The sequence below is a fragment of the Aptenodytes patagonicus genome, chromosome 2, assembly GCF_965638725.1.
Source record: "Aptenodytes patagonicus chromosome 2, bAptPat1.pri.cur, whole genome shotgun sequence".
Classification (NCBI taxonomy): Eukaryota; Metazoa; Chordata; class Aves; order Sphenisciformes; family Spheniscidae; genus Aptenodytes; species Aptenodytes patagonicus.
In genome coordinates this window covers 32,482,716-32,509,073 of record NC_134950.1, presented here as the reverse complement: position 1 = coordinate 32,509,073, position 26,358 = coordinate 32,482,716, and the positions used below count along the sequence as shown (strand labels likewise).

The following is a 26,358-nucleotide window of genomic DNA, read 5'->3' as shown; positions in this document are numbered from 1 at the left end:
CAAGTATAAATTCATCTCACAGACAGATTTACCTAACGCTGAAAGTTATTGCTGTTCATCTGGAATAGCTGATACGTAGATACGAATTTGAAGACTGTGTTACACAGAAATGACTAAGCAGGCAAAGATCACAGATTACTCTGTAACACAATGAAAAAGCAGCTTCTGAAGCAGCTGTAGGCATGGGAGCTCCCGTGTAGCCCATCCACCTTCTGCAGAAACACTGCCTTACACAAGTCAGTTCTCAAGTGTATGCCAGAGATGCTTGGGATGCCACGGTCCTCACGTGCTTTGCAAAGCCACCCTGATGGCACTTTCAGACTAAAATATGCATCCTATTTATCCCTGGCTTTGATGGAGGCTTCCAAGTTCCCCTTGCCGATCTGAACCTTGAGATTTGTTCACTTACAGCTATATCCAAAGAGGCTTCCTAAAAACCAGTATCTTACCAAACTGAGCAAGAATGAGCTGGACTGGACTAGAGGTCCCATCCCCTCTCAGGGAAGCATAAATTATGCTTTCACCCCACTTTTTGGGATCAATTCCAATTTCTCTCTTTCTTCTGACCACAACAGTCTATACTTTAACACTGCAATAAATAATCAGTTTGAAGTAGATTTTAAAATATTTTAACAGCTGGGGCAATGACATTATTACTCCACTTTACCATAAATGGAAAAACTCCCATTCCCCCTCCCAAACAAAGACAGAGATTGCAGATCATATTCTGAATTCTTTTCAAAACCTAGGCCAAAAGATCTCACCAGCAGTCTGTTCCCCTTCACATTATTATTCCCACTCTCACAGATTCTTTTATCTAATTCCCTTTCTCCCTGAAGTTTACACTGTCATTCCAAACATTTTTCAACTGCACTTCCCTTCCCTCCTCTTAAATTCCCCATCTTGCATCAGCCATCTAAAACTCTTCTTCAAATAACGTTATTTCCTTTTAGAAAAACAACGCTATGAATTCAGCACTACGAAGTCATCTGTTCCTACCTTTTCTCCTGTGCTAAACCAAGCCATTTTAGATCCTTTTTTTTTTTTGGGGGGGGGAGGGGAAGCACAGTACAGCACTTTAGCAAAAGTATATGAGCTTCCTGCTCCTAAAGGGAAAAAATGAAGTTCTTACTTTTGAATGTATTCATGCTTTCCCATGAAAATTGACACATCTGTCTGGGGGTTAAAGAAGATTTGGATTATCTATAGTTGAGAGAATAGTTACATGAAGTTATTGCATAAAATGGTTGTTTTTCTAACAACAGAAGTTTTATTCAAGGATAACATCAAAGTTATTCTCATCTATGCAAAACACTTCTCATTCACACAAAAAAAGCTCTTAATTTCCTCTATACTGAAAAAAATGCTATTGTATTTTTCTCTTCACTGATGACTTAAGTATTTGGTTTCTTCTACTTTCCTTGCATAATTTTTACTCTTAATAGAGTTGCTCATTTGGCTACAGCTAAATTGCTGTAGTAATGGCAGACAATGACACTCTTAGGCTACACTACACATGATTAATCTGTGCTCCAACTGAAAGCATTTATCATCTGGGGGTTACCCTTCCCGGTTTTTTGTCTTTTCCCTGCGTTTCCAGTTCTCCTTTCCAAACAAGGAGAATGACAAAAATCAGTATGGGTTTTTAACCTAGGGAATGACATTTTTAGCTCTGAGGCCAATGTGCAAATGTAAATTTCCAGCTGTTAGAACAAAGAAATAGCAAATGTGAGGCAGATGTTAATATATTACCCATTGTTGGTAATACAAGCAAAAATCAACTTTAAAAAATCCCCCAGCTATTCCAGTAATGACAGCTTACTTGCTTGGGCATTTACATAGACCTGTGCCTACAGAAATAAGATCTAACTAGTTTCTCGCAATCCATGGAGTCTAGTCAAATCCTCTGGGTTGTTTCTTCCTCTTCTGATATTAACAATCCACGGGATAGAACATATAGCCAATGAAATAATCTCCAGGTGTTTCTTCTGCTTAGCAATCTGATGAACGCCCAAAGACCATTCAGGGTCTCTACTTCTTAGCATCTACTGCACGGTAAAGTCAAGTGGTATCTGGAGGATTCTGTATCCTATGCTATAGCACTATTTTTCAGGACCATATTCAGCACCAAAAGTTAAATCCCATGTCTGGTTTCTATCAAGTACCACTTGACCATATGTCTTCAAGCACTTATGAAGCCAGTGTAGGCAGAGCTAATGAGCAACAGCTCTGAGCTCCCTAAGAACTCTGCTTTCCTTTGAATCCACCAGCTGAAAACCCCACAGCACATCTGTGAATGAAATAAGGTGCTTCTTGTTCTATCTAGTATCTTTGTTGCTTCTACCATCTTCCAACCCTTGGAAACTTCTGAATTAGCTGTCCTGGCATGGTGAACACAAGTCATAGCCAGAGGCACGGAGGAGCATGGATATTCAGAGCATACTTACAGTTTAGATTCTCCTCCAGGGTCTCCAGCCTCTCTCTAGCTCTTACCATCTCACATCTCTCATCATCTCACCTCTCTCATCTCACATCATCTCTCCCGTGGACCTCGGATCCCCATGAATCCTGAAAGTCCTTCATTCTAACGTTAATACAGCGCGACTTCCAATCATCTTGTGTAAGGCACATTTGTGTTTGTAATTCCTTTCACACTAGGCAATTCATTAAGGGCTCTGTTTTCATTACCAAAATGTGTGAACGCAATTTTGTATCTCATCTATACAGGGTCACTCTTATGTCAGCTCATTTTTGACTGTGACAGTCTTTTCCAATCCTAAAGGCAAAACAGTGTTTACATTTGGTTAGTTAAAATATTTACATTGCACATTCAAATGATGCATTTTCCCAGTGACAGGGCTCTCTGTGGTATTTCCTCCTGTACCTACTATGCAGCGGAAATAGATGATTAAGATGAATATTCCGGGTGTCTCTAAACAAACAGATTAAGGAAACAAGCACCACAGCTATACTATACTAACACTGCTGGACTTTGTAATACCCATGCGGGCTGTGTAATCTACCTAGCACTGCATGAAAGCCTATCTTTTAGGACACCAAATCGGAAGAGCTACACAATTTCCAGCCATCGTATTTCAAATAGATTCTTCATTTATTGACCATTTATTTGTTCACTCGGTGCGTGAGGTAGAGTAAAACACGACAGACGTAGGTCCTGGGAGAGGAGGTAAGAATGATGCTGTTTGCTGATCATCAGTCTGCCTGCAGATAAAAGCCTCGAGCGCACCGCGTCTGAAAGGATGCAGAGATGATGGGGGCTGCTATCCGGCAGGAGAAGAGAGAAGTGAAGTTGAGAAGGAAAGGTGACATTAAAGCTGGCAGGGGAAGGCCACAAAGCAACGGTATTTCTGGGAATCAGAAAACACACCGGACTCTCCTGTTTTAATTTAACACTTCAAAGTTGAATAAAATACTGCAAGTGATGCTGCACAGGGACCTGCTGCACCAAGAGGTACACCAGACACACAGCATGATCCTTTCCCCAAAGGGACTGTTTGAGGCTCGCGGGAGAGAAAGAGTATGCAGATAAAACTTCATACGACAGTGAAATTCAACATCATTTAAGACATATTATCATCTACACAGTAAACAGTTAATTTTGCTCATGTATTTGTTACTACAGAACAACAAAGGACCACCATATGCAAGTCCTTCTGAGAAGAAATCAGATGCAGAGTGAAGCAACTTCTCACATGGGAACTCTGTAGCAGTGCAAAATTAAGAAGAAGAGCTTAAAAAACCCTGGCTCTCAGTGGGGGTATTCCTTACCTTACAGCACCATCCACGCAGGTCTTCATACAGGCTCTCCCAGTGAGGAGGCAAAAACTTCTGTGCTGAAAAAAACGATGAAGTGCCGGTTAAGAAGTTACTGCAAAGGCCCTGCCTGTGCTTATGTCCATCACAAACTCTGCTGCATCTTTTTGTTTACAGAAACATATACAATAGATGAAAGTTGACTGTGTAAGCAAAAGCTATCTATTTTAAATTGACCCTGCCCGCTTAGTGTCATATACTCCAGAGGAAATGGGTTATAAAAGTCACTGTATAAACAAGGCACACAGCATTTAGCAAACGAACTTTAAGCAGGGTAATTTTATGTGTGGGAGATGTACTTGCTCTACTTTTTTAAACTAACAGCGAATGAAACTTGGTGTTTGTCAGTTAAAACACAGCAGTAAAAGTAAAGTAACAGGCTCTACACCAGTGTAAGCCAGTGTATTCACAATGATAAATGACCAATTTTGATTTAACGCAAAACCACATTTATCCAGATATATCTTTATTTCCTGATAAGAGTGCCTAAAGCATCCACTGAAAAACGGGTGTGAATTGCAAACCCTTTAATTATTCTGGTTCCATTTTTTTGCTTGTGTAGACAAGCTCTGATTTGGGATTTCCACACTTGCTGGTCAAGCGCAAGAAAATCATTCAGACGCACAGAATCTAATCTAGGGTCTCACTTCTCTCTTTCCTGGAGGTAATGACCATAAATATCTCTCATTTGATAGATAAAAAAAAAAATTAAACAGGTATAAATATGCTTATTATTACTTTTAAATGTCCTTCTTTACTGTAGCAGGTGTTGTCTGGCACATGTCTCTGATGAGAAGGGCATCGTCAAAATGCTGATGTCCAAACGGCAGGATGAGGGGTCCAGCATCATCCCTCCAGCCCTGCTGCACAGCCGAGGAGCCCTCTCTCAGCGAGGAGGGGCGCACGGGGAAAGCCTCCGTGGAGGGAGCGAACAGGCTCATTACCTGCCCGCCCGGTGCCCGACAGGGCCCCGCCGCCGAGCAGCCTGGGGGGCTGCGTACAGATTAGCGGGGCTGACACGCCTGCACGAAGGGGATGCTGTAAACCCCCGGGCCGAGGGCCAGGATAAACCCAGGTACGGCGTTTTGAGCGAGCAGTTAGCAGCCTCGCGGCTTCCCATGGATAAACGTTATTTCCTCTGGCCATCCTCACTCGCTGGTCCACTGTGCCAATCACCGTGTGGTTATACAGCTTGCAGCTCCGGGCCTTTGGCTGGCCAGCTAGCAAAGCCCCGCCGGTTTTGGCAGAGGGACGTCCAGCATGATCGGCAGCGGCTGCCACTGTCACTAGCAGGATGTTTTCGAGAGTTTCTCCTACAAGGCAATGTGTTTATTCTTTGAAACAGTTGCTCCCTAAAGACTAAAACCGAACAGGAGCACAAAAGCAGCGTGTGTCCTCTGGGGCCGCTACATGCCATCGGCAAACAGGAGGTACGAGCTGTGTTCTCCCGAATTACATGCAACAAACAGTCTTGCTACATGCACACACTGGCAGAAGAGAGTAAGGCCCTTCAGTTCACGAATGACACTCTTCTCTTTTTTATCTCCCCTTAGAAAAAATCAACAAAAACCCTCCAATATCTTTCAAACGCCACTTGTGACATTAAGTACCCAAATCTGCAGTTGTGCTGGGGGGTCCCGACCACAACCCCAAAAGCACGTCAACCTGGGCACTCAACAGGAACAACCGCCACAGCTCCAAGGCATGCACATTTAAGACCACGTTCGTTATCACCCCCAAATAGCAGTACAAACTCTCAAAAATATAGTTAACAATTACAAGGGACAGACAGCAGTAAGAACAGCAAAGAGACCTGGAGAAGCGCTCAGACAAAATATATCTTTACTTTAAAACTAGAAAAATAATAGTAATTTAAAAGCTACTAAAAACATCACCGAAGGAGTAAGAACACAGGAGAAATATCTGCACAACAACATAAAATCTGTTTAGCACCGTCTGTGTAATCTTAGTTATTACAAAGAGACTGAAAAAATAAATGCAACAATGATTTTTCTTTCTGCTGAGGTGTGTGGAACAAATGTTAATTTTTTAAACACTGTACAGGATGTTTTCTACTTCAGGGAGTACCTGCAGGGGGGAGGAACTGTCTCTGGTAATAGGAAGAAGCATTTACCTTGCCTAATGGCTATATGTTAATGTATTTCTATTAGCAAAATCCATTTAATGTTGCATATATGTAGTAGCTTCTGGCTTAAAAAGTAAGAAAGCTGGAGAAGGAGACTAAATGGTCTTCTTCTTCCTCTGATGGGAACACATACAGATTTTCTCAATACTGGTAATGCGAACTAAGCCCACATAAAGGGGAACAGACAAACTTCAATAACCCTCAGCTGCAGCATGGTGCCACCATGAAGCTTTATTCTCCTAAGGAGTACGGCGGACTTCACAACTTCTTCTCCAGTCATATCACCCATATTTTAATTAATAACCGAATAGCAGCAATCGCTACCGTGCTACTATAAAGATAAAAACCTTACCTTTGATTAACAAGGACTCCTCATGCCAGACCCCGTTTGCATTGTGCAGAAGACACCAGGGGAAACTATCAGCGAGGTGCTATGAAAACTCCCTCTTGTCGTTAATGCAGCTCTAGGAGTTTCTCGACCCCTGTCCTCGGCCGCTCGCCGATTCCGTATGCACGGCACAGATCCCCACCTTCTCTGGCTGCCAAGCCGGCCACAGCCTGCGAACAATGCCGCCTCTGTCAGCCCGCTGAACGAACAGTGGCACAAAGACACGCTCATGTACAGCCCCGGACTTTTTTTTTTCTTCTTCTTGGAGTACAGGCTGATGAGAACGGATGGGAGAAAAATGCTTATGTATTTGTGATTAGCCAAAGCTTCGTTATGTTCAGGAGGAGTAAGACGGCGTCGGCGCAGGACGGGCACCCTGGCGCCTAGAGGGGAGATGAAATCTGCACTGGTGAAAGAGCTCCCTGCCTTGCTTCGCACATTTTTGTTTCAGATCCGTGGGTGGCTGCGTGAGCAAGCAGCCGAAATAGGGAGGAGTTACACGAAATGCAATTTATGACTTGAAGCCTTGTCTGCCTTTTCGAGAGCAGGACGGAGAGGCGAAATCGCAGTGCGATGACACAGCAGCGTGCTTTACACATCCCACCTGCCACCACCCGCCCTCCCAAACTGGCTGGGAAAGCTCCCCTCCCTGCTGAGGCGTTATCCCCGGGACGAAGCACGGACGCGGCGGCTGCTCTTGCACTGCTCAGAAACCACACTCCAGAGAGCCTCTGAGCATGCTGGCTGTTCGCTCCCTCCCCACAGCACTACCAGTTTAATTTTCAAGGAGGCACGATGGTTCACAATCTTAACGAGCAACTGTAGGATGAGACAATGAATGACATCCTCAGCAGATGTTTACAGCTGTCACTAGGAAGAGGGGAAGACAGCAGCATCTTAAATCCCAGTTTTCTGTAAAGCTCCCCTTGGAAATCAGAGCGGCAAAGCAGAAAGCCCTTTTAAAATCAGACGTGTGTATTTTTCTTGTTTTGAAAGGACTATCGTGCATGTTGCACACATTTCACGTAACTTCAGCTTTGCTTTCTTTCCTATCAGAAAACGAGAAGTGATCTGGCCCGGCTCCAGAGGAGTCGGTGATGATCCCTGCTGAAACCAATTGGAATTTTACAGTTTAACTCAAATATTCCCAAGCCAAGCTCCACGATAGATGGTAGCTGTTTCAGATTTCTCCACATTAATTATAGTTCAGATCTTAAAACACTGCAACCGAACAGAGCGGCAAGCAACAATGCATTTTCTTCTAGAAGCAAACACCAAGGGACACGCAGCCCTAGGGTGCAGCACAGCTATGAACTCATTCCAGGTCCCCGATGAACCATCGCAGCATTACAATAATTTCCCATGCAATTAGTATTAATTGGTGACTTGCTGGCAATCCCCCAGGGGCCCTATCTCACCCTTTTAGGAGGTCCTACCAGGTCAGGCTTGAAGATCATCAGCGGGGCCAGGGAGCTATCACTGGTGCCCCAGCTCTCGGGGGCTCGTTTTTGCCGTTAAATTTTTGGGGAACTGGCAAGGGTTATCTTGAGTAACGAACAATCACAGACATGCCACTTCTGAATTAATGCATATGAGTTTGTAACATGAGACAGCAAAATAAGAGGGAGATTTTTAGGGCGAATTTATAAACACTTTTTGAAAATAACTTGTTTCAAAGCATTTCACTGAGGCCAAACTCCAACATCGTTTTCAGGAGAACTGAGCGGCAGTGCCAGTGGATAGTAACAGCACAGTAAGACTCTGCATCTCGTACTCAAAATTAAGCTGAGAAAGGAGAGCTGTAAATGAGCAACCACCTCTTCTAATTTTATTCTTTAATAACAGTTCTTAAGGAAACTTCTTCCTTTTATCTATCAATAAGATCAAGTTATTTGTCTTAAGCACCTTGCCAAATGGACTTAAGCAGGATCAGGATTGCTTTATATCAGCAGAGCCCCATGACTCTGTGGCAATAAACAAAATCAGATGTTCTTTGACAGAACATCGTAAATATCTAAAACATATTTCAGAGTAGCTTCCAGGGTCAGTATCACAGCTGATGGATCTCAAATGTGATCTCTTTTTGCTCTGCAGAATTACATAAGTAATCGCAAAAATCCATGTATTTCTACCCTTTAAAAAAAAAGTGCCGAGGCAGTTATTTAGAGTCAAAAGGATGCCCTGAACGAGAACTGCATGAGGCCAGCCTACACACACCATTCAATAACTAGTAAAGGATGCAACATCTAATGGTAAAATACATTAGGAAATGCTTGTTGCTAGAGGCAAGCAGAATTACTTCAACTAAAACAGGTCAAGTATAATCAAGAGCAATGTCCTACAGGCTACCTTTATTCCTCCTCCCTTTTCTGCTTCTCCTAAGATTCTAGTCCACATGAATCAGTGGTCCTCAGCATTACTCTTCTCGCACCATTTTCCTCCTTTACTGTGCAACATTTGGGAACTGCAACATAGCATCAATAGGCTGCCTAATGCAATATGTCTAATACATGGTATACTTTGGCTTGGAGGTAGTCGAGAACATTAATGATGGTTACTTCTCTTGGCAATCTTGGGTCTGGAGCAGAGGAGAGTGCTACAGCCTGCCTGTGCCATCTCACTTCATCTCTACCAGTTTGCACCTCTATATTTTACTTAAGGGCTCATGTTGTACTTAGTGTACACAAACTCAAATGTGAAAACTGAAATTCATAGTATTCTGTTCTATTCTCACAATTATTTTAAAAGTACAGAAGATGACCTCATTTTCACTGGTGTAACCCCACAGCAATTCCATTAACTTCCAGTATCTTTGGATGTACACCATCCATCTGAGATGTCCCTCACCTCTATCTCACACATCCTTGGCTCTCAAGGAGTATAAACCCACGAAAATATTGCTCAGGGCAGTTTAGGTGGCAAAAGAGTTTTGTCATTCACTGGAGGGATGGGTTAAGGAACCACAGAATGAAAGTTTCAGAGAAGACCTTTTCCGTAAAAAACATGCAAAAGGAAGGAGCATAGCGCACGCTCTGGCAGGGACTGCAGTAAGGTGCAGTATGTGTCTTGGAGTTGCAGAAGGATTATTAGATTTCTTAGCATACTGCTACTCTGAAAAATCTGGTTTGCTCCCAGGCTTTTGCAACACACACACATTCACACTCCTACTTTACATCTACAACTAAGAGACAGAGGGATACAACATTCAGTTTTCAGAAAACACAAGACCAAGAGTTTCCTTCTCCAGTGAAGAATGCCAAGACTTAGTCACTGCCACTCTAATACCCTGATATCAAATTCAATCTTTACAAATATAAAGCAAACATCTTCAAGCAAATTATGAACAACTCTGTCCGTAGAGATGAGAGTTACACTTGTAAATTACTTCCTTAAATAGGTGTTACATCAAATCTTCAACTAGTCAGATAGACGTGTTCAGCCTGCATCAGGTGATAATGAAGCCTTAACCCTAGAGATCTTAGTTAAATTTGGATTAGCTGTTGATGAAAACCAATTTGATAATGCTGTTTATTCTAGACTTCCTTTAGTTACAGTTTTTCCAGCCAAACTTGTCACTGCTATTCCTTCCTGCATTAACTTTTTAAGAGAGTTACTTCCACTGACAGTTTTATTTGTAGCACTGCATGGCATCGGTACGTGCACCTCATCAGGTCCTTCCACCTGCCTGAGCCCAATGCTGGATGGCACCATGTTCTCTCCATCTACGGGAGATCCAGGGACTAAATACATAATTACACTTAATCAAGCATCACCTTTTGCTCTGGCTGGGAGCTTGTCAGTCCTGGGAGGTACTTGTGTATCTCCTACGCATACTGAAGAAACGCACACGCCAGGCTGCATCCACTGCTGAAGAGGGCTGTATTTCATTTTGAGCTATCTATCTTACTGAAATATTTTACTTGGACACAGATCATTTGGGTTTATGGTCTGTTCTCTGCTAAAAGCTCTTGACTAGCTCAGGTGAAGACATCATCTATACAAGTTACAGAAGACTTATGGCCATGTGGATTTTAATTTGGCATACCTATCATGTGTCTAAAGCCCCTTCTTAGAGCAGGCAAGTCAAAGCCTTATAAAGATTTAAAGTGTACCAATACAATCTCAGTTTAATATTCTGTATTACAAGAATGCAAATAATTTCCTTAAATCTTTTTTTTATGGAAGTTGGTTTGCAGCATTATAATAATTATGAACTACTATACAGTCAGCAACGCATTTTTGTAAGAACACCTGATGTCATTTGCAAATTTCTTTCTTCTCTTTCCACCTGTCAGATTAGCACTGATAATAGAACTGAAACTTTCACCTCATCTGCTTCCAGCATTTATCAAGCATTTGAGCATGGCTTTTTGGTTTCCATTTGTAGTAACCACAATTTCCAACTGTTTTTTCGCCCAAATACTTGATAGATTCAGGCTTGCTTAGTCCAGACAAGACCAAATGTATTCAATCTGCTACAGTCAAGACTAAATACTTACATATGGTTTCCTAATGCTACTCATTAGGACATGGATGGCTACAAATATGCTTGCTTCGACTTCAGCTTGCCTTTTAGTCTTCCCTGCAGCTTGCTCATTTTTATTAAAAATGAAGAAAGAAATCACATTACTAAGTTTTCATTTTCCACTCTTCCTAATCTGCAAATTTATCCCATTTATAAGGCCCAACTATTCTATGACAAGAGCTCTTTAGACCATTTAACAGGAGCAAAGCCTTGAATGACCAGGGATTTTCTTTTTTGTTTAACCCTTTCCTGCATCCTCCCACTTTTCCTATTGTCCACTCTTCAATTAAGTTTCAGGTCAAAGCTCTTTCTGACTCACAACATTCAAATGTTTTCAGATTTGGTTAAAATATCGTGCAAATCCATTATCCTACATTGTCATAGCTAACCAGGAGAAACTCTCCTGAATTATTTGGATATATGGACAAGATCTGATTATCTAAATCAAATTGCTAAACTCCAAATGCACAAGGGAATATAATTTTTTTAAAAAAATGTCAAATCTGATTAAAGTGTGCTCAAAATAATTGGCCAGACTATAGGATACTAGTGGACAGAGGTTCTGGAAATGGAAGTGACACCATGCTAATTGGCAAAACAGCCACCAGAAGATATAAATCTATTTATGATTAGAGGATTTCATTTTGAGCTTATAAATGCAAGAGACCAAGAATGACATCCTCCTGTCATTTGTTGACAAGTTGCGATAGAGCAGCTGAGAAGGAGGATACCTGTGTCACTACTTCATCACCAGCCCCGACTGTTCTGCATCCTGCCTCCCGCAGCTGACTTGCATTTCCAAGTCCTGATCCTGTCAGACCTGTCTGCATTATCCCGGTTTTGCTGCCAGGAGTGGTGGCATCATACTCAGCAAAAGCATACCAGATAAAACTGTTTGTATTCAGGAAATTGCATTATATGAAAAGTAATTATTAAGATGCAATTTTCTCTGTACAAGCATTTGCACAAACTATACCAGTCCTCCTACCAGAGCTACTGGTCTGTAGAAACTGTTGGAAGCACATTTAAGCATTGAATCAGCGCTGAAGATGTCTGTAGCATTTATTTATTCATAAAACCAGGGATATACAAAAAAGAAAAAGAAACCACTCTTAGAAACTTTTATTTAACCACAGTAAATGGAGATAGTGTTTAATACTGGAAGATTCATTTCAGGAAAAACAGGATGGGATGTAGACTGTCAGCTAGCAGTTCTTGGTCTCTTTGATTATCACTATATCCTTCACAATGAAAACTGGTTTAAAAAGCAGGAAAAACAAGATGAACAACCTTAATCCCCTTCAAAACATAAAGATGGTTAATTACATCAAACTTTTCTTAGTGCAGCCACGGCTGTTTGTGCTGTCCTCCTAAGTACCCACAGGACAGAGCAGAGAGCTGACTGTCCGTGCACCTACTTCATGTGGCACCAGCCTGAAATCTAGCAACACTGCCCAAAGTTTGACCTATGTTACTGGTAGAAAAGAAAAAAAACAGCCTAAAGAAGCTGCTGGCACCTCAAATTCATAGAGCTCCTGAAGCAGATAAACAACAGATCGGTAAGAGAAGACATTTCCAGCTTCTTTCTGCTACTGTTGTCTTGGGATTTCATGCTTTTTGCCTGGACTCCACACTACCTGTGAGAGATCAGACCTGGTTTTATACCTAATATTACATTGCCCTTCAATACTTTGTTCTCCCTTGGACATACTCGCCATGGATGGATTGGCACGTATCTGAAAGCCTCACCCAAACGTGGTTCACAAGGCTGGACTGAAAGAATTTAGAGAGTAATTAAAAAGGAAACTTAAAAGAGCAAATCTCTCAAGTGTCTGATAAAGCCAGGCTTATGCAAGGGTGCTGAGAAACTGGACCCTGCCCTGATTTTCAAGTATACTTTCAACAAACACTTCTGAGAGTGAAGTGGCCCAGTAAGCCAGAGGTGCCTGACCACCAGGGGAGCTCTCTGAGAGCTCTGAAAGTATCTGTTCATAAAGGTTTTGCCCTGATCACGCAGCACGGTCGCGACAGAAGCTGGTTGTTTTGGTTTTCTTTTAATAACTAACAACAACATCATGAAAACTATCTCAAGCATTAAGAATCAATCACAGCCAGGAAGCAGAGGCTCAGCCTTCTGCGTGCCTCCACTCCACCAGCCTTTGATACATGAAAGCCAGTATCTGCAATGGAGACTTTACCCTGTAATTATCAAGAAAGCCTCTACAGGACCACGGCTCAATAAAGCACACGACACCAAATCAAAGCTGCTGAGACAGACCACCACCGACAAGCCTTCATCTACCATGATGCCTTCATTTCAGTGGATGAGTTTTGCAGCTACCTGCTGCTTGTGTGCCATCACCTACCACCTTCATCCTGTGCCTGGGAGGTGGCAGATGGAGTGGACTGACGGACAGAGTGCACAGCATCACCGCTCTGACTAGCACCCGGACAAGGAGGACTTCCCAGAACATTTGTATGTCTCTGTCTTTGGAAAATAACCTTTAAATCACTCTGCCAGTGGGACCTGAACATGATGCTTAAGGAATCCCGCAATAACTTGTGGATGGCAAGATTCTTTTTTTAATCTTTGCATGTGTCCTCTGTCATTTTTACATAAGTTGCTGAGACAGCCTGTGGGTTAGCAGAAGCCTGTTCACCACCTCCAGACTCCGTGCTGGACAAAATACACTGGACAAGATAGAATCATAGAATCATAGAATCATTAAGGTTGGAAAAGACCTCTAAGATTGAGTCCAACCGTCGACCCAACACCACCATGCCCACTAAACCACGTCCCTAAGTGCCGCATCTAAACGTCTTTTAAATACTTCCAGGGATGGTGACTCAACCACTTCCCTGGGCAGCCTCTTCCAATGTTTAACCACTCCTTCAGTAAAGAAATTTTTCTTAAGTGTACTTTTTAAAGAAATAGTAAACAGTATTGCCTATGCCAACTTATTGAACTGGGAGAGATGCTAGCATAAAAGCCTAAAACAGACATCAGAGATGGGATTTGCTTAATTGAGCAAGCTTTGCCAGAAGAAGTACTTGCACACTGCAGAGGATCACATTAGCCTACCTTTAGAAAAAAACCCACACTTAACCAAATCCTGAAATTCTTCTTCAGTATTTGCATTAAATCCATGGGAATTGTATGGGCTTCAGCATGTGTTTTCTCCCACACCAAAGCAGCCAGATGGACAGACAGGGATGTGAGAAAAACATTTTCCGTTAAGCCTGAGGGGAGATGAACAAGTAAAGAAGCCCCCATGTGCTTCCCCCCCGCCCAAAGCATACACCCCCCCTCCTATACTGCAAGCCTGGCTTTCACAGGGCTCCCTACCCTTGAGTGCGGAGAAAGCAGTGGCTGGGCAGCCAGTGGGGCAGTACTCCTGCCAGCACTTCTGCCACAGCCGGGAAGTGTTCCTGGGGTGCTCCATGCCATGTTGGAGCAGGGAGCAAGCCTGGGGCTCCCCATTTCCATTGCCCTGCTATCCAGCACGGCCCTGGGAAGAGAGGTCACCCTGTTTTGTAGCTGTCAGTTATTGCAACACAGAAGGTGGCTTTGTATAAATAGTTTTTGTTCTACTAAAATTCATCTTCCCTAGCTTGTTTCCTTCCTAACGGTTGTTAATGGATTTCATTACAGTTTTTCTTCTTTTTCATGCGCATTCCTCCCTTTGCAAGGAAGGCGTCGGAGCAGCTGCAGCCAGCTGTGAACTTCCCCACGGGGACCCTGACTGCTGCCTCTGAGACATCGGTGACAGCCCCGCGATGATGGAGAGCATCTTAACTTCAGACAAGATCACTTGCCGCTGTCGTGGGAATCCGGGCAGCAAAGTGCTGCTCACCTTACAGCCGGGGAGATGAGTGTGCCTTACACACTGCAAGCAGGAGAAACATTTCACTTGAAATCAGTGGGGCAGAGGAAACAAATTAATCACGCAGTATGTTTAGGAAAGCCTCACCTTCTCTGAAGTGTTTCAGGAATAATGTTTGACAAGTGGTAATTGTACCCTCCCCACCTTTGCTTTTACTGTCTGAGGAGGGGAAAGACAAAATATTAGTTCTCTTTTTCCATCACTTTTAAAATCAGATTTTTGGGGTGGCTGTTAGCATCCTCTCTGTACTAGACACCAGAAGTCATGGTGAGTCAAAGCCTGAATCTTTGCTCAGACCAATCTCCTAGGAACATCAGCTTGGACAGCATGCCCTGGGAAATCAATTCCTATTCCCTGCCACTGGAAGCATCACAGTGGATAATCCCAATTGGGCCAACTAATGAGGGTCTCTTGAATTTTTTACTTTCCTGATTTTATAGAACATAGAGAAAATAAACTCAAATAAGGGTGGGTTATCTCACACGTGTAGCCCCTTCAAAATTAAAACACAGACATTAAGAACGTGAAATACTAGCCATATACAGATGTTCTCCAAGAGATCCTATTAGCACAGAGAGATAACTGGGCTGGCAGATACGCTTTCAAAAATTACAGGTCTTGCAGACACAGAGAAATCTCTTTGTCTTTTTTTATGAAGCAGCTTTTTTTTTTTTAAGTTCAGTCTTTCCATTAATTCCAAAACCTGACAAAACAAAACTTATTTTGCTTGTGTTTTATAAGCTTATGACCAAGAAGAGCTTCATGCAAAAAATGTGAATAAGTTAGGCAGTCATTTAGATATTTGCTCATTTAAATAGGAGGCCATTCTTTGCATGAATTTAATATTGTCAGTAAGCACAGGAGGCGTCAAATGCTTTGGCCTTTATGTTGCTTCTTTCTGATATAATAATAATTGCCGATAGCTCCTTTTTTAAAAAGTAAAACACTCACAGTGCTATTTGGGGTTTTTATAACAATATTTAACGTGGAGGAGGGCATAAAAGGATAAGCAGCTGAAGTCATGCCTCCAGACAAAGTACGTATTTACCACCCAGTATAATTGCAGATACAAAGACAAGACCAGTTAAGGTCTGCTGTTACCTGTGACCTACCATCTCCGACTTCTGCTCTGTGCTTCCATTCTTCAGTCACCCCTTTGCTGCAGCCGCATCCCCGTTCCTTCCCCGCCGGCTGCTCCAGCCCTCTCCTCTGACAGCGTTAGCAGTACCACTCACAGCACTGGATATTGCCTACTTGATTCATCACTGAATCAACACAACATAAATCCCCCAGGCACGCCAAAGCAACACTACATTAATGCTTCATCTATGCTGCAAGAGCATCTCTCAAAATGCCTAGAAAATTGTTTCAGATGACCACAGCTTTGTTCTCGCTGCACTCTGGCCAGGAAGTGGTTAAAACGGATGGGGAAAACCACTGCAAATAACCTGAAAGACTGTATTCCCATCATGTTCGCCACTTTAAATCCTATTTTTGCCTATATAAATCTTTGTGCAATACTGCTCTGTTGAAATAATTAGAAACGCTTTGGCTTCGTGCCGGTGGAAAAGCCCAGAACCTGGGCACCACTTTGCCTGCCACGAGCCTGCAGTGCCGTGTCAGTCATTCATTTCTCCAGACATCTGCCTGCTTAGGAAGAAGCTTTTACAGGAATTGTTTTAACTACATTCTGTCCCATGCAAGCGTGCAGCCAAAAATATTTAAACCCTGCTCTTGACATAGGCTTTTTCAATACAGATGGAGTTCATAGGAACCATTTATCCTTCACATTTGTGTTTTCAGCCTTATGATTTCCATTTGCTCAAGACGCCTTGTTATGTCTCATTCTTATTTTGGCGCTAGCCCTAAAAGAGTTACAGACGTGATTATTTTGACCAAGCATCATCTTGCTATCCTCAATTCTGCCTTAACGTAAAAAAGACAAAAGCAAAAGCCCTACCCCTCCATATAATTTTATGTTCTTACATAAAATGTAATGTTCTTATTGTTGCTATTATTGTTGTTATTATTATTATTATTTTATTATTTCAAGTATTAAATTGGTCTTATCTCAACCCACGAGTTTTCTTACTTTCGCTTTTCCGATTCTCTCCCCCATCCCACTGCGGGGGGGAGGGTGAGCGAATGGCTGTGCGGTGCTTAGTTGCCGACTGGGGTTAAACCATGACATTCACATAAATACTTAGGCAAATATTTAACATTCACATTACATGAAATAATGTACTTACATTAATGTAATATATTGACATTAATCTCAATACATATGTAAAATGTTAATTGCATGTACTTGAATATTCTCACTGCAGCACTGTATTAGCTTAAGGATGCTATCAGAGGGGAGCAGTGTTCCCAAAACTCCTTGACCTGGTTCACTGCAAGAAAGCAGTTAAAAGCCAAACGAGGAGATGAAAATATCTTTCACAGCTGTGACAGCACAACATATGTTACTACTTTGTGTGAAAATGAGCAGAGACAATTTAAACTCTGCATTTGGCCGATTAGTTTTATGGTGTCTTTTCTTTGACAATAAAGATGCCGTTGGCAAAACCTATCCAGAAAGGATGAAGTGGGTATTCCTGCAGAGACTGCCTAGTAGATTGGGATGCTTCTGGCATACAGATATTTGTAGCAGATGTTTCCAATTAACTGTAATAATTCTGAAAAATAAATGAACTTTCTTCAGGACCTCCTCTACGAATATTGATGTGGCAGCGGTCTCCTCAGCCTGGAAGGGCTCACAGTATTGGCACTGAGGGTGGAGAGGATAAAAAATTGAAAAGCGACGATTTGGCTCAGAAGCTGAAGGTCCAGGTCCTTGTATGGGGGGAGAATGAGGAGAGAACTCCTCAGTTTCTCTGTATTTCCTGGCTTTTCTCCTCCAGCGAGCCCTCCCTCCCAGTCAGCGCCGAGCGCCTGCCAAGGAGGGCAGCCTGGCTCCTGAGGCAGTGCCTGGGGAGGGCGGCACTGCCATCGCCTGTCCATGATCCACCGTGCCGGGGTGTCCCGCCCAGAAGAGATATTAATTTCTGCAGGCCGGTGTGGATGGTTGTGTTAAGCCCCTAGGTGAGCTTAGTGCCAAAATTAAAAGATGTTTTCCTTGGGTGCTGGTGCTTCTGAAGAGCGCTCTGTCTGTAGAGACTTGTGAGCTCCTGAAGGGTCCAGCAGCTCTCCACGCGGAGCTGCACGGTTTGCTCAGAAGCATTTTCAACGACATGTGGAGAGCTGAACTTGGTGTGGCTGTGCTATGGGACAGCAGAGTGAGTGTGGAGGTTTCTGGTACAGATCTCTTCAGGGCCTCGGGACTCTTGTTGTCTGCTGTCCACAAGCAGATGGGAAGCTGTACTATTAAAAAAAAAAAAAAAAAAAAAGCAGAGAGTCTTTCTCAACTTGCACACAATTTCATATGGCTTTATTTTAGCATAATTACGTTTCTTGTCAAGTCCATATTGCTTTATTTTCTTCCTTATAGGTGTGTTTCTTTTCATACCTCTAGCTAAGTCTAAGTAGTTTTAATTTGAACTTGATGATTTAAATATTTTTATTGTTTTTATTTTTTTGAGTGCACCAGTATTTTTGCCAGTTGTATTTATTACGCTTTTCATAGCTTTGTTGCAAGAGACATCTTTGCTCTGATTTCACCTAGTTCTTCCTACACTCTTAAACTCTTAAGTTGTATTTTTAATTTTTCAGCTCATATGGTAGATTCCACTTTTTGGCAGTGATTGCAAGCATCACTAGTGTCATTTCATTGCTTTTATTTTTGCTCCTTTCAAAAGTTAAAGCCATGAATGAGATTATTTGAACTAGGCATGCTCTGTTTTAAGATTCCCAATGCAGGCTTCACGAGAGGACGTGAAAGCTTTGGCCTTGTGGAGCTCCTGAGCGTTTACCAGGCAGAAGCTGGATCTCACTGGAGAAGGGGAACTGGTGCAAGGTTATCTTGAGGTTTCTGAACTTTTGTTCCAGTGGAAAGATACTAAATCTTGTTTCAGGGCACTTTTTCCTAAACTCTGTCTGGAAGGCTACTGGACAGAAAACTCTGGCCTGGCAAATCTCAGGTGGCCATCCAGCCTAGCCACCAAATGCATTGATCTCACTGCTTGTCATTTTAGCACAGATAACCTGCTTATCCTGAGTTGCCTCTATCTTTCCAGAGGCTTGAAGACCCATCTTTCTCTTTTCCAGCTGCCAGACCCTCCTGCAGTGCTCCGGGGAGCGTGAGCCTGCAGGAAATGTTTCCACACTGACAATGGAGAAGTGATGAGCTGGTCCAATGGCCAGAATCAGGTATCCTCAAGCAACGAGCAGAGTGCTGCATCCTTATATATTTTTCACAGTCAGCTCTCCGAAGCCTCCTCATCTGTAGCGTTTGCAAGGTGTCCTGCTTGCGGTGCCGCAGAGTCAAGGTCCCAATTCGGAGAGGGGACCAACCTAGCCATGGGGAGCAAAACTTCCTGGAAAAGTAATGGAAATTGTAAAAAATTGTAATGGAAAGTAAAGGGGGGGGGGGGAGAGAGGGAGGGAGGAACAAAACCCAGGAAGGAAAAAAAACCCTAGAGGTGATGCAACCACTCACCGCCCGCCGACCGATGCCCAGCCAGCCCCTGAGCAGCGATCGCTGACCCCTGGCCAACTCCCCCCAGCTTATATACTGAGCATGACGTCATATGGTATGGAATATCCTTTTGGCCAGTTTGGGTCAGCTGTCCTGGCTGTGCCCCCTCCCAGCTTCTTGTGCACCTCCTCGCTGGCAGAGTATGAGAAGCTGAAAAGTCCTTGACTTAGTATAAACACTGCTTAGCAACAACTAAAACATCGGTGTGTTATCATGTTATTCTCACGCTAAATCCAAAACACAGCACTGTACCAGCTCCTAGGAAGAAAATTAACTCTATCCCAGCTGAAACCAGGACAGTGAATAAAGGATAATTATTTGGATGTCCAGCAGAAAAAAGTTCCTGTGGGGACAGAATACAGTCAAAGTACAAAGTATTTGTAAATCCCAATAAATATATTCGTTGAGACCTACTGAAAATCTGGGCTGGAACTTACAAACACAGAATTTCTAAACAGGTCATCAAAGATAATGAAAAATTTAAGCGCAGACTGGACTTTCTAAATATTATTAGCCCTCTGTCTGATTGTGCTGTAATTTTCTTTTTAATAGGCTGAAATGTGAGACAGGACCATTTTTAGTAGAAGGAATCCATCAAAATTGTGAATAATGAAAGAAAATCACAGTGTCAAATTTATTTTTTTTTAGGGAAAATGATGAACAAAGACATTGATATTAAGGAGTGAAGTGTGGTTATATCTCTAATCTGTAATGAAGTCAGGCCAAACCAGACAATGTCTATACTATAGAGCTTGCTCACAACAGCTGGAGACTTCTTACTGGCTGTATGAGGCAGCATGATGGAAAAACTTGTTTAAAAAGGTTAAGAGTAGTAAATTACAACCTCCAAAGACATCTTTGAAGCAGATGCTCTTCCCTGAGATGCCAGACTAGGAAACTTTATTCAGGGAGAAAAAAAAAAAAAAGCTGAGATTTTGAGCCAGATTTTTTTTTTTATTAAATTACTATGGGTAAAATTTTCATGCAGATGGTCACTATGAATTCTTATCTCAAACCAGATTAGAAACAGATTTCCCTTTTACATGAAGAGCAGAAATCAATCTCTTGTAATATAATCTTCTTAGATCCTCTCCCACCCCAAGGGTAAGAATAGCCACAAATTTCTCTTTTAACAGTGTGGGAATGGACATTTCTTTATCAACACCATTAAGAAGTTCCAAATCATGGTGAAGGAACTTGCACTCATCGACAGAGAGGAAAAATGAACTGTGAAAAGCAGAAGACCACGTAATGTCTGGATACATATTTTCATTTGGCAGAATCATGATGCTGATAGTAATAATGCAAAAATAATAAGGCCTCTGACTGAAAGAGCAAGCATTCCCTTATTCCCTGAAACAGAATAGTTCCCACACTACATTATTACTGCAGCAATAATTAGGATGTGAACTTTTGGGCCAGTTTTCTTCATCTTGTATAATGAGTTTATGAGGACCGTCATCACTTCATCTCTCACGTTTGAACAAGCTAGTTTGTACTTCTTTCTGCTTTCCTCAAGAAAAGGCAATGATAAGGCTGGCAGTGATCTGTACTAATTCAAGAGATATTAAGTGAATAAACCCATGAACCTCAGTATTCAAGTTCAATACCGGTTCAACAGTATTCTTGAACCTCACCATACTGCTATATAAAAATTAATACATCTGCTCTACAATTTTAAGGCACCATCAACCAGAAAATTATACAGTGAAGTGTATAGTTCCTGAGCACATTCATAGGTCCTGATGCCACAAAAAATAAAATGATGCACTTTTGCTCATTTGGACTGTGAAGCAGCTTTCTCTCAGAGAAGTGGTGGGTTTGGTGGACAGTGCCACAGCTTCCTCTGTCCCCCTGGGGAAAGCCCTGATGGATTCACTGCAGAGATGCAGAAGCTGTACTCACACGAAGGTGGGAGATGTGCCATTTAAGAAAGGGTATAATCACACATTCTTGTTTGTAGCATCAAGTCACTCTCAATTCTCACGTCTGTTGGCCTGCCATGCTGCACGTCTGACACAAAATACATCATCTTACTCTCAAAGCAGAGTACATCAGCAAGTAAAATTCTTGGAATAACAAGAAATCTTTCCAAATCTATTCACAAGAATAACAGTGAAATCTTTCCAATACTTTCCCCAAAATGCATATTAAACCAGCTTCAGCCATGAAAACTTGATTAATGTGTTTAATATATTTGGAAGAAATAGTCATTCATGTCAAGGGTAAACAATGTATGCATGGAAACTGGGTGAGAATAATCTTAAGGAAAAAAATGAAGCAGATGCTTCAGGATACAACCCCACTAAGGATAAGCATTGTTATGGCTGATCCAAAAAGCAAGTTTCACGTGCCCTAAGTGAAATAAACTGTCATCTCCACTCTTTCCTTGTGTGGAAGTTAAGGAAACACGAGCATTAGCATATGAATGGACAAAACAAATGGCTGGATTTCCTGCAAAATCTTAAGTTCTGCTTTTTCAAGATTAGAGAGAACAGAAATCGTGACACATGCTTTCTCCCAAAATGCACAGAGCCCTACGAACCTCGGAGGACCACGTGAAATGAGGGAAGACAAGCAGTGACAAGAACGGAGAAGAAGCAGCACCAGCACTGACCCACGCATCACAAGCATGGCCCTGGCCCTAACTGCCGTCCCGCAGGTGTGCTCGTATGGCTGCGGGCTGACCCCAGGGCCCAGCAAACCACCCGCTATGTCCTCCTCTCATGTGCAAGCTGCCTCCTTCACGTGTCCAAGGTCCTCTCCCAATGGCAGTATTTAAGCAGCAGAGAAGCCATGCTTTGCTCAGAGCACTGATGGCACAACTACAGTATCTAAGGGCACCTATATGCCTGCTTTTGGCAGCACGTGCTGCTGGTAGGTGACACAGCAGAGCTGGTTACCCGTAGTGTGCCTGGCGTGGAAAGTCAAAGTGGCCACAGACTCAGTTTAAGAGCTCCAGCCTGCCTTTGGGAATGCAACCAGGTAAACCCGGGATGCAGCACTTACTGCACTGACTCAGGACTCGGCTCTCTCTCATCTCCTGCATCTTAGCTACCTAAACCTCACTGCAACCCCAAACCTTCCTGCAACTGCCAGCAATCTTCCTGTCTAATGCCCGTCTGCATGGCCCCTGTACTCGGCCCTGGTGAGGCCGCACCTCAAATACTGTGTTCAGTTTTGGGCCCCTCACTACAAGAAAGACATTGAGGTGCTGGAGCGTGTGCAGAGAAGGGCAACGAGGCTGGTGAGGGGTCTGGAGAACAAGTCTTATGAGGAGTGGCTGAGGGAACTGGGACTGTTTAGCCTGGAGAAAAGGAGGCTGAGGGGAGACCTCATTGCTCTCTACAACTACCTGAAAGGAGGTTGTAGCAAGGTGGGTGTCGGTCTCTTCTTCCAAGTAACCAGCGATAGGACGAGAGGAAATGGCCTCAAGTTGCGCCAGGGGAGGTTTAGATTGGATGTAAGGAAAAATGTCTTTACTGAAAGAGTGGTGAAACATTGGAACAGGCTGCCCAGGGATGTGGTTGAGTCCCCATCCCTGGAGGTATTTAAAAGACGAGTAGATGAGGCGCTTAGGGACATGGTTTAGTGGACATGGTGGTGTTGGGTCAACGGTTGGACTCGATGATCTTAGAGGTCTTTTCCAACCTCAATGATTCTATGATTCTATGATTCTATGATTTCAACCCACTTCCACAGAGAAACTTCCACAGGTAGTGGAGTCTCCATCCTTGGGGATATTCAAAAGCTGTCTGGACACGGTCCTGGGCAACCAGCTCCAGGTGGCTCTGCCTGAGCAAGGGGTTGGACCAGATAACTTCCAGAGGTCCCTTCCCACCTCAACCCTCCTGTGATTCTGTGAAATTGCTGAAGTTTCCTTCACAGCCGAAGAAGTCTACCAAGAGGGAAACCTATGTGCTGTAGGAAAGGAGATTTTCTGATTTTTTTTAGGGTGGTGAAGCACTGGCACAGGTTGCCCAGAGAGATGGTGGACGCCCCATCCCTGGAAACATTTAAGGTCAGGTTGGACAAGGCTCTGAGCAACCTGATCTAGTTGAAGATGTCCCTGCCCACAGCAGGGGGGTTGGACTAGATGACCTTTAGAGGTCCCTTCCAACCCAAACTATTCTATGATTCTATTTCTCTGAAGGCAGGTCAATATTTAGGTCGTGCTCATGAGCAGTGATCACTGCTTATCAAAAAAGGAGCAGAAACGCAGCACATTCCCACAATAGCAAAGGACTTGAGATAAGTGGATGCAACTGACGACTGTCCCTTCAGGAGATGCAGAATTTGTGGTCTCTGAAGTGTTCCCCTTTTCTGCTGCGCGCACAAGAACACATCTTTTATGCTGCCCGCAGCACACAGACACATACACCACCAGGGAATGCTTCAAACACACGGAAGCAGCTAGCAATTTAATTAAAACATTCACACACAGAGAGGTGCATGCACATACCGTTCCTCAAGAGAAACACCTTAAATAAACACAGGAGCACAGGACTGCAAGAAAACTCCTGAGTCCCTTCCATCAACTGAAGAAACTCCATCCCAGAGCTGCTCTTTATTTTTACCTTTGCTGCACCAGCAAAGGGCTGTTCATGAACCTCAGAGATAACCAGGGACTGTCTTCTATTGCCTGGCCCCGCTTCACCCACGGTCCACCTGCTTTATGGATGCCCACTCTGTCATTTAACCTAAAATTTAGCTCTTTTCACTCCCTGGTGTTTACCCAGGAGTTCATACCTCCTGTATATTTACCCTCCTGAAGACAGCAGTATCTCAGCCTCTGCTTTAGTATCTGAACAAGCCAAAGTTTTTACAGTGCCTTCTTGTACAACATGAGATTCATTGTCCCCCTGATTGTCCTGACAGTCCCTCTGTGAACCTGTTCCCCGTTGAACCTGTCTTTCTTTAATGTGAATGGTACACACTATTGTCACTGTGCTTTGTCAACACTTCAAAGTATGTTGTTAATACTTTCTTTCCCTGCTGGAAATACCTCACCCGCTATCCTCTTGGCATGCATTTATCTTATTAACAGCAGCATCACACTGGTAGCTTGATCCTAGATAGGGTAGGTCCTAGGATCCTAGATCTACAATAGGGCATAGATCTAGGATCCTGGTCCTAGATGACCTAATATAGCTGTATTTGTTTCTTCCTGTTTTTCAGCTGATAAGTTCCTAGCTCACAGACTAAATTCAGATGATGATTCCCTGAAAGCACGACCTTGCACTTTGCACAATTACATTTCATGCCATATCCATTACACCAACTTGGAAGAAAATCTATTCCCTCTTGTATGATGTTATGATCCTCTTCTGAAACATCAGTGACTCCTACCTTTGAGTTATCTGCAAATTCATAAGCTCACTACTGCTTATTTGTGACAATGATAGGAAGATATTAAATATGTTTCATCTCCTTTAAGGAACTTAATTAGCAGCCTCCCTTTGGCCCAACACTCCAGTTTCAAGACTAATGTTGCCATCTCCTCTTTATTCAATTCTCTACCTATTTAGAATTTCTTCTGTAAATCTCCTTTTTCTCTTACCATACTGATAAATCTCCATGTGGGTGTCATATTCAAATTCTTTATCAAAATTGAGATGGATTACATCTATTGCCTTTCTTCAGCAACAGAACTGAAGAAGATGAAACAGCTACCTTTGGCACAAAGTATTTATTAATAATTTTTTATCTCATTTTCTGTTTGCTTCCCTGACTTTATTATCTTGTTCAAAATTTGCTCTAAAATATTACATACTTTAGAGGTTGGCCTAACAGGCTGTTATTTGCCCAAATCCACTTCCCCTGGCTCTATCTCATAATCTGAAGTATAAATTTTATATTTCTCATTCTCATGCCCCATTGTTCAATATATTCATTAGATACTCTGCAATCTCATATAACAATAAATGTATTTTCAGGGAGGAGCAGAAATGTTTTTAGAAATAAAATCTGATGCCCTGTCACTGCTAGTGTCTGGGAAAGAAGTGCTGGATATTATGTTTCTCTAACTTGTCCCTGAAACTGCACTGCTGTTCTTAATGTCACACTGTACTGTGGGGTTTTTTATAGCTAATAAGGGAAATGTGGTTCCTCTTTAAAGAGGCCTCCCAAATCAAACTTAAAATCAAATACCTCCCCATAACTTAATTTAAAAGGTTAAAAAGGTCAAGATTCTCTTCACCACCAAAGTACTTGTCCAATTCTCAATAAGAAATTTAATTTCTCTCATCTGGAGCAAACGTGTATAATGCAAATGGCATTCTGAAACTCTACTGCACTTTGGAATTAAACCCACTTTTTGCAGCTGCTGTTTTAAACATCATCAGAGTCTTCAAATGAAACAAAGCCTTGTCTCATTGACATATCCCTGTATTAATATTAACTTCAACAAATGAGTTTAAGTGTTTTCAGCCACCAACTGTTTAACTCCGCTGTATATTCCACTGTACAGTAGCCCACAACCTAATTAGCAGCACCGCAAATATTCTAGATATCTACTGACATTATGCACAAAGATGTAATTAGAAGTGTGTGTGTACGCAGATACATTTGAAAAAAGAACAAACGTACAGCTCCAACTGCTATCTTTATTAACTCGTTCTCAGTGGCAGTATCATATACAGGGTTAGCATGAGGTTAATGTATACCCCACACTGTGACCTTTCAGGCTGAATTTAATTGCATCCCTACCAAGGATATAGAAAAATGATAAGGCACATGCTGACTGATTTTCTTCCTTGCAGACCACAAGAGCTCATTTCAACAAAACCTTGCCATTAAATTTACAGCACAACTGAATCAGAGTTTCAAATTATATACACCCTAATCTAATTTTTGAAACTGTTCTATCAAAGACTCTCCATCATAAGCCGCAAAATCCCCATTTACCTCTTCTGTAAACCCTCTGTACTGCGTACAGCATTATTC

At 42.5% G+C, this 26,358-nt stretch overlaps 1 protein-coding gene across 2 annotated transcripts in view; it reads right to left on the bottom strand.

Moving 5' to 3' along the window:
- Positions 1–26,358, bottom strand: part of PAG1 (phosphoprotein membrane anchor with glycosphingolipid microdomains 1) — a 116,766-nt gene that overhangs the window by 45,550 nt on the left and 44,858 nt on the right. Inside the window, exons 1-2 of one of the 2 annotated variants that reach the window (XM_076329497.1) lie at positions 6,333–6,446; positions 3,790–3,854 (exon numbers count right to left, since the gene is read on the bottom strand). The gene's annotated coding sequence lies outside the window, so the exon portion shown is untranslated. Of the gene's footprint in view, positions 1–3,789; positions 3,855–6,332; positions 6,447–26,358 lie in introns of those variants that run through there. The other variant, XM_076329496.1, reaches the window with a different exon arrangement.